This window comes from Mesoplodon bidens (assembly GCF_964165515.1).
Source record: "Mesoplodon bidens genome assembly, contig: HAP1_SCAFFOLD_56, whole genome shotgun sequence".
NCBI classification, from domain to species: Eukaryota; Metazoa; Chordata; class Mammalia; order Artiodactyla; family Ziphiidae; genus Mesoplodon; species Mesoplodon bidens.
The window spans coordinates 1-13,760 of NW_027672718.1; the positions used below are offsets into that span (position 1 = coordinate 1).

At 35.7% G+C, this 13,760-nt stretch overlaps 1 pseudogene across 1 annotated transcript in view; it reads left to right on the forward strand.

Moving 5' to 3' along the window:
* Positions 1-6,446: 6,446 nt before the first annotated feature.
* The window catches only part of LOC308609788 (coiled-coil domain-containing protein 150-like), a 59,432-nt pseudogene continuing 52,118 nt past the window's right edge, over positions 6,447-13,760 (forward strand). Inside the window, exons 1-5 of the transcript in view lie at positions 6,447-6,773; positions 10,451-10,579; positions 11,467-11,636; positions 12,693-12,786; positions 13,582-13,751. The product of the transcript in view is annotated as a coiled-coil domain-containing protein 150-like (transcript). The remainder of the gene's footprint in view (positions 6,774-10,450; positions 10,580-11,466; positions 11,637-12,692; positions 12,787-13,581; positions 13,752-13,760) is intronic.

Below are 13,760 nucleotides of genomic sequence, written 5' to 3' on the forward strand. Positions count from 1 at the left end.
GAATGTGTCTTCAAATGGGTTCTAACAATCTGACTATACTGGTAAAGGGGACCTCATTAGATCTGCTTTGTTTCTTCATGAGGACATACTTTACACTAGTATTTTCTTCATTCTGAAAGCAAAGGAACACATTTTAAAGTATATTTTCCACCCCAGCTTCATTTAGAACGTTGTGTTGTGTCTCATAGTAAAGGGGGCACTCACTGAAAAATAATTCTAGGTTTAGTTGATTTTGTCTTTTTAAATTGCTGATGCTTCCAAGAAGGAGGAAGTCTCCAGAGAGGCCTGCATCTTCAAAATTGCTTTAAAGCCATAGGCCCCGTGTCAACACTGTAAAGGAACGAAGTTCATCAGTTGTTTTGCCCAGTGTTAGGCCAAACCCTACACACCATGTGACCTTTGCACCTACCCTGACTTCTGTGAGGTCTTCTCAGGAGATTGGAGACTCTGGGATCTCTCTAAAGACTCTTTTGAATGCCATTAAAACCATGGAGGGAAGACTGGAAGGTAAAATAGACATTCTTGCCTCAAGACCATTAAAAAATGATGAGTCCCCAAATTTTCTTCACCGGGATTCGGTAAGTGAAGGCCACAAATTAAATCATAAGGAAATTTCAGATTTATACGACAATGAAGAAAAGTAGTAACATCTAGAAAGATAACGTTCGGAGGTGTGAGTAACAACAAGGAAAGAACTTCTTCACAAACAGCAAAAACTGATGATGTAGATCAAAACCATCATTCTGGCTATTGCATACTTAGTTTTTGATTTGGACACAGAAATGTCATATTTGGCTTAAGAGTAACCATTGAGATTTTTAATCTAATTTTCACTTTAAAAATTAATGCTAATAGTCTTAACATTTACAGTAAAATGGGGAAAGCCTGATTTTCAAGTAGAAATACATAAATAGAAGCCCTGAGAACTTGAACACTGGAAAATACTTCCCAAAGAAAACTGACTAGAGCATCCATCTTTGTTTGGTATTTAAAAATAGAAAGTACTATAGCTTGTCTTCCAGAGTTAACTACAATTTAGACCCTTCCTGTAAGCACTTTTGCTAGTGGCCTTTTCATTTTTATAAATAATTTATAAGCACTGGTAAAATTATAAAAACTATATTCTTCCTAATGTGCTTTTCTAGAACAAAATCCAATAGGTTTTCAAAACCTTATAAGTTAGCATCTTTTGTACTATTCTTGAATCCTTACAGAAGACGTTAAAGTATTTTTAACGTTACAGGTTAAAAGTTATAAGGAAGTATAATATTGAGGAAGATGTGGGGAAAAGGCATTCTTCTTTGCTGCTGTTTGGAGTGCCCTTTTCCTGTGGAGGACAATTTGGCTTTGTTTATCACTTTACACCCACAGTTGTACTCTTTCCTACAGATACACTAGCTTGTACATAAGACATGTTTACAAGGTTACTTTCTGAAGTATTGTTTGTTATTAGCAAAAGACTAGAAACAACCAAAAGTCCATCAGTAAGAGGCTGGCTAAATAAATCATGGTATATCCATAGTTTGGAATACTGTTTGAAGATATATTTATCTTAATCATAACATATCTATTATTAGGTTAAAACAGTCAAGGTTCAGAAGAGCATACAGAGTATTTTACTATTTGTGTGCAAAAGGGTTGGGGCGATGAAGTATACATATGTATTCACTTTTGAATAGAGTCTCTCTAAAATGAATCGTAATAAATTGGCAACATTATTTTCGAGGAAGGAAGCTGGGTGGCTGGGAGATTTTTCACTTTATCCTTTTGTACCTTAAGAGTAATGTGAATGTGCTACCCATCCAGAAAAATTTTATGAACATTTTAGTTTCAACAGAAGTAAAAGTAGAGAAAGGATGGTCTTTTCAACAAATGTGCTAAAGCAATTGGGTATCATATGCAGAAACAAACAAAAAACAACAACAAAATACCTTTGATCCATACCTCTTACCATATATAAAAATTAACTCAAAATGGATGAAAGCCCTAAAGGTAAAACTTAACACTGTAAAACTTCTGAAACATAGGATGAAACCATTGTGATCTTGGATTACACTAAGATTTCTTAGATTTGACATCAAAAGCATGATCCATAAAGGAAAAAAATGGAACATAGACAACGTATGCTCTTCAAAGACATTGTTAAGAAAATGAAAAGCTACAGGCTGGGGGAAGAAAACATTTTCAAATCACATATCTGATAAAGGTCTTGTCTCCACAGTTTATTAAAAACTCTCAAAACTCACTAAGAAGGAAAAACAATCTGGAAAAAAAAGGCGCAAAGTATTTTATTTATTTGGTGAACACACGTTTCACCAAAAAAGATATACGGATGATAAATAAGCACCTGAAAAGATGTTAAACATCAGTCATTAGGGAAATGCAAATTAAAACTGCAGTGAGGTACTACCACACACTATTAGAATGTCTAAGATTGAAAAACTGATTACCCCAAGTGTTAGTGAAGATGTGGAGGAACTCTCATACATTGCTGAAGGGAATGTAAAATCGCTCGGCCACTCTGGAAAATAGTTTGGTAGTTTCTTTAAAAGTGAGACATACTACTACCATACAACCCAGCCAGTCCACTCCTATGCATTCACCAAAGATAAATGAAAGCATATATCTACACGAAGATCTGTATACAACTGCCCAGAGCAGCTCTACTTGTAACAGCTTAAAACTGGAACAACTCCAGTGTTCAGCAGAACACTGTTCAGCAACAGAAAGGAAGAAGTATTGATATATAAAGAAGAGTGAGTGAATCTCACAATAATTGTGCTGAGTGGAAAATCATTCAAAAATGAGTACATCAAATATGATTTCATTTCTATAAAATTCTAGGAAATAAAAGTGAATTGATTGTGACAGAAAAACAGGTCAGTGGTAGCCTTGGGTGGATGTGTAGGAACAGGGAGATATAGAAGTGGGGGAAATTACAAAAAGGCATAAGGGAACTTTTGGGATAATGGAAGTGTTCATTATCATGATTATGGTTTATACATATATCAAAATTGTACACTTTAAATATACATAGCTTATTGTATTTCAACTATATCTCAGTAAGGCTGTTTTAAAAAATGTGAATGTATTATACTAAAATTAATTATTTTTAAATGTTTAAAATAACATTCTTGAAATGACAAAAACAGTAGCGATAGAGAACAAATAACTGGTTGCCAGGGGCATGGGATGAGTTTGTGGGAGGGTGTGAACACAGAGAAGTAGCACAAGTGAGTTGTTTGCGGCAGTGGAGCAGTTCTGTGTCTTGGTTGTCGTGATCACAGGAATATGTGCATGGGGTCCAGTTACATAGAGCTATGTGCATGTGTGCATACACAGATGAATGCAGGTTAAAAAAAATGGTGAAGGGCTTCCCTGGTGGCGCAGTGGTTGAGAGTCCGCCTACCGATGCATGGGACGCGGGTTCGTGCCCCGGTCCGGGAAGATCCCACGTGCCACGGAGCGGCTGGGCCCGTGAGCCATGGCCGCTGAGCCTGCGTGTCCGGAGCCTGTGCTCCGCAATGGGAGAGGCCACAACAGTGAGAGGCCCGCAAACCACACACACACACACACACACACACACACACACACACACACAAAGTTCCTTTTCATCCATTTCTTAGGTGTCTCACAGTTTCTATAGTGTTATGTTTTTATAGTTTTATACTAGAAAATATATGTAAGGGGCAATATTAGGGTAGGAGATTAAGAAGTACAGACTACTGTGTATAAAATAAGCTACAAAGATATATTGTACATTACATGGACTATAGCCGATATTTTATAATAACTATAAATGGAGTATAATCTTTAAAAATTGTGAATCCCTATGTTGTATAGTTGAAACTTACATAATATTATAAATCAACTCTACCTCAGTTTTTTAAAAATATGTATCTATATATATTTAGATCATTTGAAACAGTAGGAGGATATGACCTTGACCTAAATACTGGTATTTCCGAGACTGCCTGGTAAGCTAGCTGTGGAAGCTACTTGGATTTTAATGACACAGGAACATCAGATCTCTGAGGGCAGCAGGATTTATTTGCTTCTGTGTTCTTCCCCATTTCAGTGTCCTGAATTAGAAATTCTTCCAAAAAAGAAACCCAGTATAAAAAGTAAAGTGCTTTATAGATGAGAACATGCCATCTGACAAGTTTCAGGGCATTTTATTGAGTACTCTGAGGCTGGGGGTAGCGTAAGTTACCTGAGAAATATTGTGGAACAAGGATATTCTGTGTTTTGTTTGAAGAGAGGCAAATCGAAAATTCTTGAGTGTTCATCAGTATTTTCCACTGAGTTCTAAGGTTAACAGCAGTTTGCTTACGTTTAAAATGAGAATAAGTGTTGCATCAATACCTCTCTTTAGAGGCAGCCATTCTAATTCTGAACCTTAAGTGAATACACTTAAGGGGGAGCCACGGAACATGTTTTATACTGTACACTGTGGAAAAGAGCACCAGAAACAGGCAAAGATGAGAAAAAGGATTCTGCTGATGGAACAAGAGAGATTTGCTAAGACAAAATGTGTTTTCATGTAGCCTTTCTAAAAAAAATGAAGTATTAGCACTCAAATTTTAACAGTTCTTGAAAACAATCAGTAGCTACAACCAAGAGGAGTTTGCCCTTCAGAGGTGGGAAACAAGAAAAGATACTGAGAGAGGAAAAGGTTGATCTAAATTAAAAATTGTGGATGAATTTTTTTTCTGATTCAGAGATAAGCTCAGTAATGTTAAGTGTCGATTTGTATTGAGAGGGTTGGGAATAAGAGGAAGAAAATGTAGAAAAACACACAATTTGGAGATTTGTGAGTAAATATTAATGATTTTATTCCCCCAAATCATCTTTTCTTTAAAGTGAAAGATGTGAGTAGTCAGCTTTATGAGTTAGTTTTCAAATATAATCCAGCCTCTAAGAATTCTGTTAATTCAACTTGCGTAATTCTCTGTGGGTAAACACAAGACTCTTGTCTCCTTACATATTGACAATTCTAATCATCCGTACTCAGAAAGGGTTTTGAATACTAGATACCACAATTTCTTTAAAATTGAAATATTTTACCCACAAAGTCTCACTGTTATATTCATGAGTCATGTTAATTTGGAGTTTCCATAAATGCTATAAACCAAATGAATTATCTCAGTACATGTATAGGGCTATAGCCTATTTTATTTGTTGAAATAGCTATTTTAGTTGAAATAGCATCATTAGAAAAACAGGATCGCTTTTTACAAGTTTTAAGGATTTTCTGTGATTTTTTTCTGCAAAACTTGTGACATCTTTTTTTTTCTGTTTTGGCGTGTGTGTGTGTGTGTGTGTGTGTGTGTGTGTGTGTGTATATATATATTTCTTTAATGAGACTTGTTTTTTTATTCTTCTGTTTTCCCTCTAGACAAAAGTTAAGGAGCTAGAAGAACAACTACATCCTTTTACTGAAACCAGTTCACAGAACAACCATCTACGCAAGTTGAATAAGGCACTAGAGGGCAAATATGCTCAGGTGTGATTAATAGCTATAAAACAGATTGCTTCTATGTTGTTTTAATTAGCTTTTAAGAAATTGGTGACTTTCTCCCCACCTCACCGTATGATCCCAGAAAGATGAATATTCTCTCACTTGACTCAATTTATCAAAAATATTTTAAACACCCTCGATGTACAAGGTTCCACTCAACCACAGAAGAGTTCATAAAGATGCCTGAAGCAGTATTGGGACATTCAACTTGCATGCTCTAATTGCAGGATTAGGAATGTACTCGGCAGACTTTATTATAGAATAGAAGGTTATGCCTTTCAGAAACAAAATAGATTGTATTGTGAGCATGCATAGGGGACATCATCATGATGAAAGCATCGAGAATCTCTATCATAGAGGAAGTGTTTTTTTAATTTGAACCTTAAAACTTTTGGCAGAGGTGAGGAACAAGTATCTTGGGGTTTTTAATTACAGGCGAATGCAGAACTCATTGCCAACAAGATATACTTGCAATAGTGCACTTGAAGGAGGTATTAGTAGTGAAGGTGCTTACTTGTTAGCATGGTGGCTATTGAGACTGAGACTACTGAGACTATTAACAATGATTTACAAATTTATCACATTATTTATTCTGAATTTTTAACAGTGTAAGCATGTGTAACTTCTTTAACTATAACGTTTGTGTATGTATACCCTTGGTAACCAAGCAACTAGAATGTGTCTTCAAATGGGTTCTAACAATCTGACTATACTGGTAAAGGGGACCTCATTAGATCTGCTTTGTTTCTTCATGAGGACATACTTTACACTAGTATTTTCTTCATTCTGAAAGCAAAGGAACACATTTTAAAGTATATTTTCCACCCCAGCTTCATTTAGAACGTTGTGTTGTGTCTCATAGTAAAGGGGGCACTCACTGAAAAATAATTCTAGGTTTAGTTGATTTTGTCTTTTTAAATTGCTGATGCTTCCAAGAAGGAGGAAGTCTCCAGAGAGGCCTGCATCTTCAAAATTGCTTTAAAGCCATAGGCCCCGTGTCAACACTGTAAAGGAACGAAGTTCATCAGTTGTTTTGCCCAGTGTTAGGCCAAACCCTACACACCATGTGACCTTTGCACCTACCCTGACTTCTGTGAGGTCTTCTCAGGAGATTGGAGACTCTGGGATCTCTCTAAAGACTCTTTTGAATGCCATTAAAACCATGGAGGGAAGACTGGAAGGTAAAATAGACATTCTTGCCTCAAGACCATTAAAAAATGATGAGTCCCCAAATTTTCTTCACCGGGATTCGGTAAGTGAAGGCCACAAATTAAATCATAAGGAAATTTCAGATTTATACGACAATGAAGAAAAGTAGTAACATCTAGAAAGATAACGTTCGGAGGTGTGAGTAACAACAAGGAAAGAACTTCTTCACAAACAGCAAAAACTGATGATGTAGATCAAAACCATCATTCTGGCTATTGCATACTTAGTTTTTGATTTGGACACAGAAATGTCATATTTGGCTTAAGAGTAACCATTGAGATTTTTAATCTAATTTTCACTTTAAAAATTAATGCTAATAGTCTTAACATTTACAGTAAAATGGGGAAAGCCTGATTTTCAAGTAGAAATACATAAATAGAAGCCCTGAGAACTTGAACACTGGAAAATACTTCCCAAAGAAAACTGACTAGAGCATCCATCTTTGTTTGGTATTTAAAAATAGAAAGTACTATAGCTTGTCTTCTAGAGTTAACTACAATTTAGACCCTTCCTGTAAGCACTTTTGCTAGTGGCCTTTTCATTTTTATAAATAATTTATAAGCACTGGTAAAATTATACAAACTATATTCTTCCTAATGTGCTTTTCTAGAACAAAATCCAATAGGTTTTCAAAACCTTATAAGTTAGCATCTTTTGTACTATTCTTGAATCCTTACAGAAGACGTTAAAGTATTTTTAACGTTACAGGTTAAAAGTTATAAGGAAGTATAATATTGAGGAAGATGTGGGGAAAAGGCATTCTTCTTTGCTGCTGTTTGGAGTGCCCTTTTCCTGTGGAGGACAATTTGGCTTTGTTTATCACTTTACACCCACAGTTGTACTCTTTCCTACAGATACACTAGCTTGTACATAAGACATGTTTACAAGGTTACTTTCTGAAGTATTGTTTGTTATTAGCAAAAGACTAGAAACAACCAAAAGTCCATCAGTAAGAGGCTGGCTAAATAAATCATGGTATATCCATAGTTTGGAATACTGTTTGAAGATATATTTATCTTAATCATAACATATCTATTATTAGGTTAAAACAGTCAAGGTTCAGAAGAGCATACAGAGTATTTTACTATTTGTGTGCAAAAGGGTTGGGGCGATGAAGTATACATATGTATTCACTTTTGAATAGAGTCTCTCTAAAATGAATCGTAATAAATTGGCAACATTATTTTCGAGGAAGGAAGCTGGGTGGCTGGGAGATTTTTCACTTTATCCTTTTGTACCTTAAGAGTAATGTGAATGTGCTACCCATCCAGAAAAATTTTATGAACATTTTAGTTTCAACAGAAGTAAAAGTAGAGAAAGGATGGTCTTTTCAACAAATGTGCTAAAGTAATTGGGTATCATATGCAGAAACAAACAAAAAACAACAACAAAATACCTTTGATCCATACCTCTTACCATATATAAATATTAACTCAAAATGGATGAAAGCCCTAAAGGTAAAACAACACTGTAAAACTTCTGAAACATAGGATGAAACCATTGTGATCTTGGATTACACTAAGATTTCTTAGATTTGACATAAAAAGCATGATCCATAAAGGAAAAAAATGGAACATTGACAACGTATGCTCTTCAAAGACATTGTTAAGAAAATGAAAAGCTACAGGCTGGGGGAAGAAAACATTTTCAAATCACATATCTGATAAAGGTCTTGTCTCCACAGTTTATTAAAAACTCTCAAAACTCACTAAGAAGGAAAAACAATCTGGAAAAAAAAGGCGCAAAGTATTTTATTTATTTGGTGAACACACGTTTCACCAAAAAAGATATACGGATGATAAATAAGCACCTGAAAAGATGTTAAACATCAGTCATTAGGGAAATGCAAATTAAAACTGCAGTGAAGTACTACCACACACTATTAGAATGTCTAAGATTGAAAAACTGATTACCCCAAGTGTTAGTGAAGATGTGGAGGAACTCTCATACATTGCTGAAGGGAATGTCAAATCACTCGGCCACTCTGGAAAATAGTTTGGTAGTTTCTTTAAAAGTGAGACATACTACTACCATACAACCCAGCCAGTCCACTCCTATGCATTCACCAAAGATAAATGAAAGCATATATCTACACGAAGATCTGTATACCACTGCCCAGAGCAGCTCTACTTGTAACAGCTTAAAACTGGAACAACTCCAGTGTTCAGCAGAACACTGTTCAGCAACAGAAAGGAAGAAGTATTGATATATAAAGAAGAGTGAGTGAATCTCACAATAATTGTGCTGAGTGGAAAATCATTCAAAAATGAGTACATCAAATATGATTTCATTTCTATAAAATTCTAGGAAATAAAAGTGAATTGATTGTGACAGAAAAACAGGTCAGTGGTAGCCTTGGGTGGATGTGTAGGAACAGGGAGATATAGAAGTGGGGGAAATTACAAAAAGGCATAAGGGAACTTTTGGGATAATGGAAGTGTTCATTATCATGATTATGGTTTATACATATATCAATATTGTACACTTTAAATATACATAGCTTATTGTATTTCAACTATATTTCAGTAAGTCTGTTTTAAAAAATGTGAATGTATTATACTAAAATTAATTATTTTTAAATGTTTCAAATAACATTCTTGAAATGACAAAAACAGTAGCGATAGAGAACAAATTACTGGTTGCCAGGGGCATGGGATGAGTTTGGGGGAGGGTGTGAACACAGAGAAGTAGCACAAGTGAGTTGTTTGCGGCAGTGGAGCAGTTCTGTATCTTGGTTGTCGTGACCACAGGAATATGTGCATGGGGTCAAATTACATAGAGCTATGTGCATGTGTGCATACACAGATGAATGCAGGTTAAAAAAAATGGTGAAGGGCTTCCCTGGTGGCGCAGTGGTTGAGAGTCCGCCTACCGATGCATGGGATGCGGGTTCGTGCCCCGGTCCGGGAAGATCCCACATGCCACGGAGCGGCTGGGCCCGTGAGCCATGGCCGCTGAGCCTGCATGTCCGGAGCCTCTGCTCCGCAATGGGAGAGGCCACAACAATGAGAGACACGTGTACTGAAAAAAAAATAATAACTGAAAATTGTAAGTTTTGTAGTGTAGTTTTTCTCATTAAAGTCTATTTCCTGATTTTAATGTTGAACTACAATATAAGATGTCATCATTAGAAGCAGGGAAATGAGTGCATGGGGACTCTGCACTAATTTTGTAAACTCCTGTGACTCTGTATTTCAAGATAAAATATTTTTTTAAAGAGTAGTATTTAGAATAGTATGATGAATCTGAAACAACTCTGTAGATATACTAAAAGTGTTTCAGATTTGTAAAAGTCGAATACTTCTAATTAGGATTAGGACAGTATTTAGAACACTTCTGTAACACTATTTTCTTGACACTATCTAGTTATTCACCTTTGCTTTTATGATATGAATTTACGTTATATTTTCAAATTCTGTGATAATCAGTTTCTCCCGTGTTTTTCATCTTAGCATCATTGTCTCATCTCCCTTACCTTCATTCTGCGCTGCCATAGAGATTGACATATATTAGAGATTTGCCCATGTTTATTAACAGATTTTTTTGCTTTGTAGTTTTAAGGGGAAAAACAGCTACTAAAGCTAGTTTTTATTTACAATAATATATGAGCATATTTAATTAAACATTTTAAATTTGGTTTCTAAATTGCTGTGTCTTATTCTAATTGCTGATTGGCTGTGCTTTGGGAGAATCATTTATCATTTCTTTTTTTCTACTAAGGTGAAATCCATTCTTGAAAAGAAAGAACTTGAGCTCTCACGAGTTGTGAAGGGTCGTGCTGCAGCCCTAAAAGAGTGTCAGAAGTTGAAACATGACCTCGAAGCTTTGGAGGACAGGGAGAACAAGAAGGCAAGACATCAATCCTTTCTGAAGTCTGTTACTGAAATGAAGCACTTCTGAAATCTTTCATGAGCCATATTCTTTCTTTACTTGTTACCTTTAGTAAAACAGAATGAGGATTGATCAGAAGAGGATTTTTTTTCCTAAAGAAAGGATAACTTTAGAAGAGCTCTAAAATATTTCCTTTAAAAATACATGATTTAACTCCCAATGTTTTTTTTTCTTCCTGTCTTAAAATAATCAAAAGTCCTATTTTTTTCTGTTGAAACACATCTGACCTTGGTAATAATAACCACCTACTTATGTATTATTAATGTGATATAACACTGTTAAGAGTTTATGTTAAGTCAAATTACCAAATGCTTTCTGCTTAACAGTGTGTGTACTTAGTGGGAAGAGGGGTAATATCCCAAAATTCTTGACAGCAGGTGCTAGATTTTGCCCCTCTGAAGAGGGCTGTGAGTCACATCATTCTTCAGCAGCTTCCACTTATGGTCCTCTTTCCTCAGATAATTCTGATGGGCTTCAATGGTGTTATCTTCTTCTGACCCTGTGGTAAGATAGCTGAGGAGGGCTAGCACAGGCCAGTCTGGGACCACCTCTAGACCCAAGAAGCTGTTGGTCCTTATGTCTCTAGTTAATATATGTGCTGTGACACAACAATAGTTAGGATGCACTGCAGAGCTCTTCATAGGATCCATATGATCTAGGGTCTAGTTTTCTTTTTTTCAAAGTCAAAATAACTTAAGAAACAAAATAAATATAAAATATACTTTAATTATTCCTCTTAGCATTCTACCGGACCTGGTTTCCATACTCTTCTAGAAGTCATGGGACTCAGCAGAAAAATAACCAGAAAGGATCAAATATCTTTGTCTTATTTCATTTTCTATTAGGTGGGAAACTTTCAGCAACAACTGGCAGAAGCTAAAGAAGACAACTGCAAAGTTACAATCATGTTGGAGAATGTGTTGGCTTCTCACAGTAAGATGCAAGGCGCTCTGGAAAAAGTGCAAATAGAGCTTGGGCGGAGGGATGCAGAGATTGCAGGCCTCAAGAAAGAAAGGTACCAGAGATTATTTTTCTGTCTTTGTACTTGTATTATTCTGCAGCGTTGTAGTAAAGAACAGAGTGCAGTCAAGAAACAGTCATTTTCTATTGATTCCCTTGTGAAAATAAAGTAGTAAAATGGTATTTAAAGAACTAGCAAATTCAGGAAAATCTGGAATTATAAATAAAAATGATATCCAAAAATTCTCATATTTTGTAGCAATGTAAATAAGTATGTATTCTAGAAATTCATGTGATATATGCTGTTTTATCCTTGCTGTTTTCTACACCATTTATACCTGCCCTTGAGTCTACAGAATGATAATTGTCAAGATTAAAGCCAAGTGTCTACTTCTGTTTGAATTAATTATCCATTAATTAGTATCTTATTTATTTTAGATGAATCATTCTGAGAACTACTTTTAGCCATGTTTTGTAAGTGAACTCCTTTAAATGTTTCAAAAATTACATAAAAGTTTCCCTTTTAGGTTAATGAACAAATGGTTTGAGTTTAATCAGACCTGTAAGACCTATTGTAATACATTAGTGGTGAATATTGCCTCTGTGTTATGGGAGAACAAGTGAGTTTTATATTCTTCATTGTGCTTGGTTTTTTTACATATTATGAATCTGTATTACCTCTGAACTTAAAAAAAAAAGTCAAGGGAATGGTATTAAAAATTGTTTACTATTCACAATAAAATTCTGGGTAAAAAGCAGAAATCTCAACAGCAAGCCAGTCCATACAGAGGTGATATATTTTTGTACTAGTAATATATATTTAGTATAAAGTTACCAGCCCATAAGTTAGTCATTAACATGTACTGATACTTTAATATATAAAGCCAAATTGAATCATAAATGGGACAAGTTTTAATCCATAGGAAAATTAGTTTCTTAACCTGAAGCTGAGGCTACTAATTGTCTCCTGCCAACTCTCAGATATTCTGAGCATCTGTAGCCCACTACATATGCCATTTGGGCTTCCTGGAAGGTGCCCTGTAACTCCCAGTGGTATCACTCCTAGATGGTACTTTTCTGTGGTCACTCTCCCTGTGCCCTTCATTTACAGGGCTCTAAATCAACAGCGGGTACAGAAGCTGGAAGCAGAAGTGGACCAGAGGCGGTCCAGAATCCTTGTCGTGGATGCCCAGCACAACAGTAAGGTAGAAGCCAGGTTTTTATAGATGATAACGTTGATATTTTTTATTTTATTGGCATATTGCTATTTTGGAAAAATGGAGTAAAACAATCGGGTAAATTTCCTTTCCATTCAAGTCTGAGTTTTGAACAGTGACATATTTCCAAATGGGAAATGGGTCTGTGATCTTACAGTGAACCATTTATTGGCAAACCAGGACCATAATTATGCCTAACTCTCTTTGTCTTATATGGTCTGCATTCTTTTCATGTATTAATGCACAAGTGAACTTAAAGGGCTTAGAAAAAAACATAACTTTAGTCAGAAGTAACGAGAGTGATCCCACTTAATAAGGAGGCATACTCACATGTTTATAGGTGTATACACACATGAATATGTATCTACACATATGCACACATATAAAATAGAGATATTTCCTATAAAAAGCTTTTTCTAGAAGGATATACAAGGGACAGTTGCCAGTTCTTATCTCTCTAGGCAGTGAGACCAGAGGGTCATAGGATCAGGAAGGGGAGTTCAACTGGTTTAAAACCTTAGAAATTAGGATAAGTAAGTTGGCTCTATTTTCCAAAACTCTCTAGTGACCAGTGGAGCATACCCTTCCTATCACCTTCTACGAGTCTCCTAAGGACTGTCTGTAATAAGTTCTCACATATATATATTCCAGGCATCTGGAGTCTTTGGTTCTGGTTCCAAATAATTATTGTTTCAACGTTTAAAGAGTGAATATAGAGTGTTATGGACTTCTTGTATCTGTTACAGTGGAATTAAAAACAATCTTCTTTCTTCTCTCTTTCAGATGGAGGCTCTACAAAAAGCTCTAGATGTAGCTAGAGAAGAAAACAGGAAACTGGCTATGAGCCTGGAGCAAGCTCTCCAGACAAATCATCAGCTGCAAACAAAGCTTGATCCTGTTCAAGAGAAATTGGAAAGCAAAGAACTTGAGCTACGGAAGTTGGAAACCTTCATGTAAGGGCA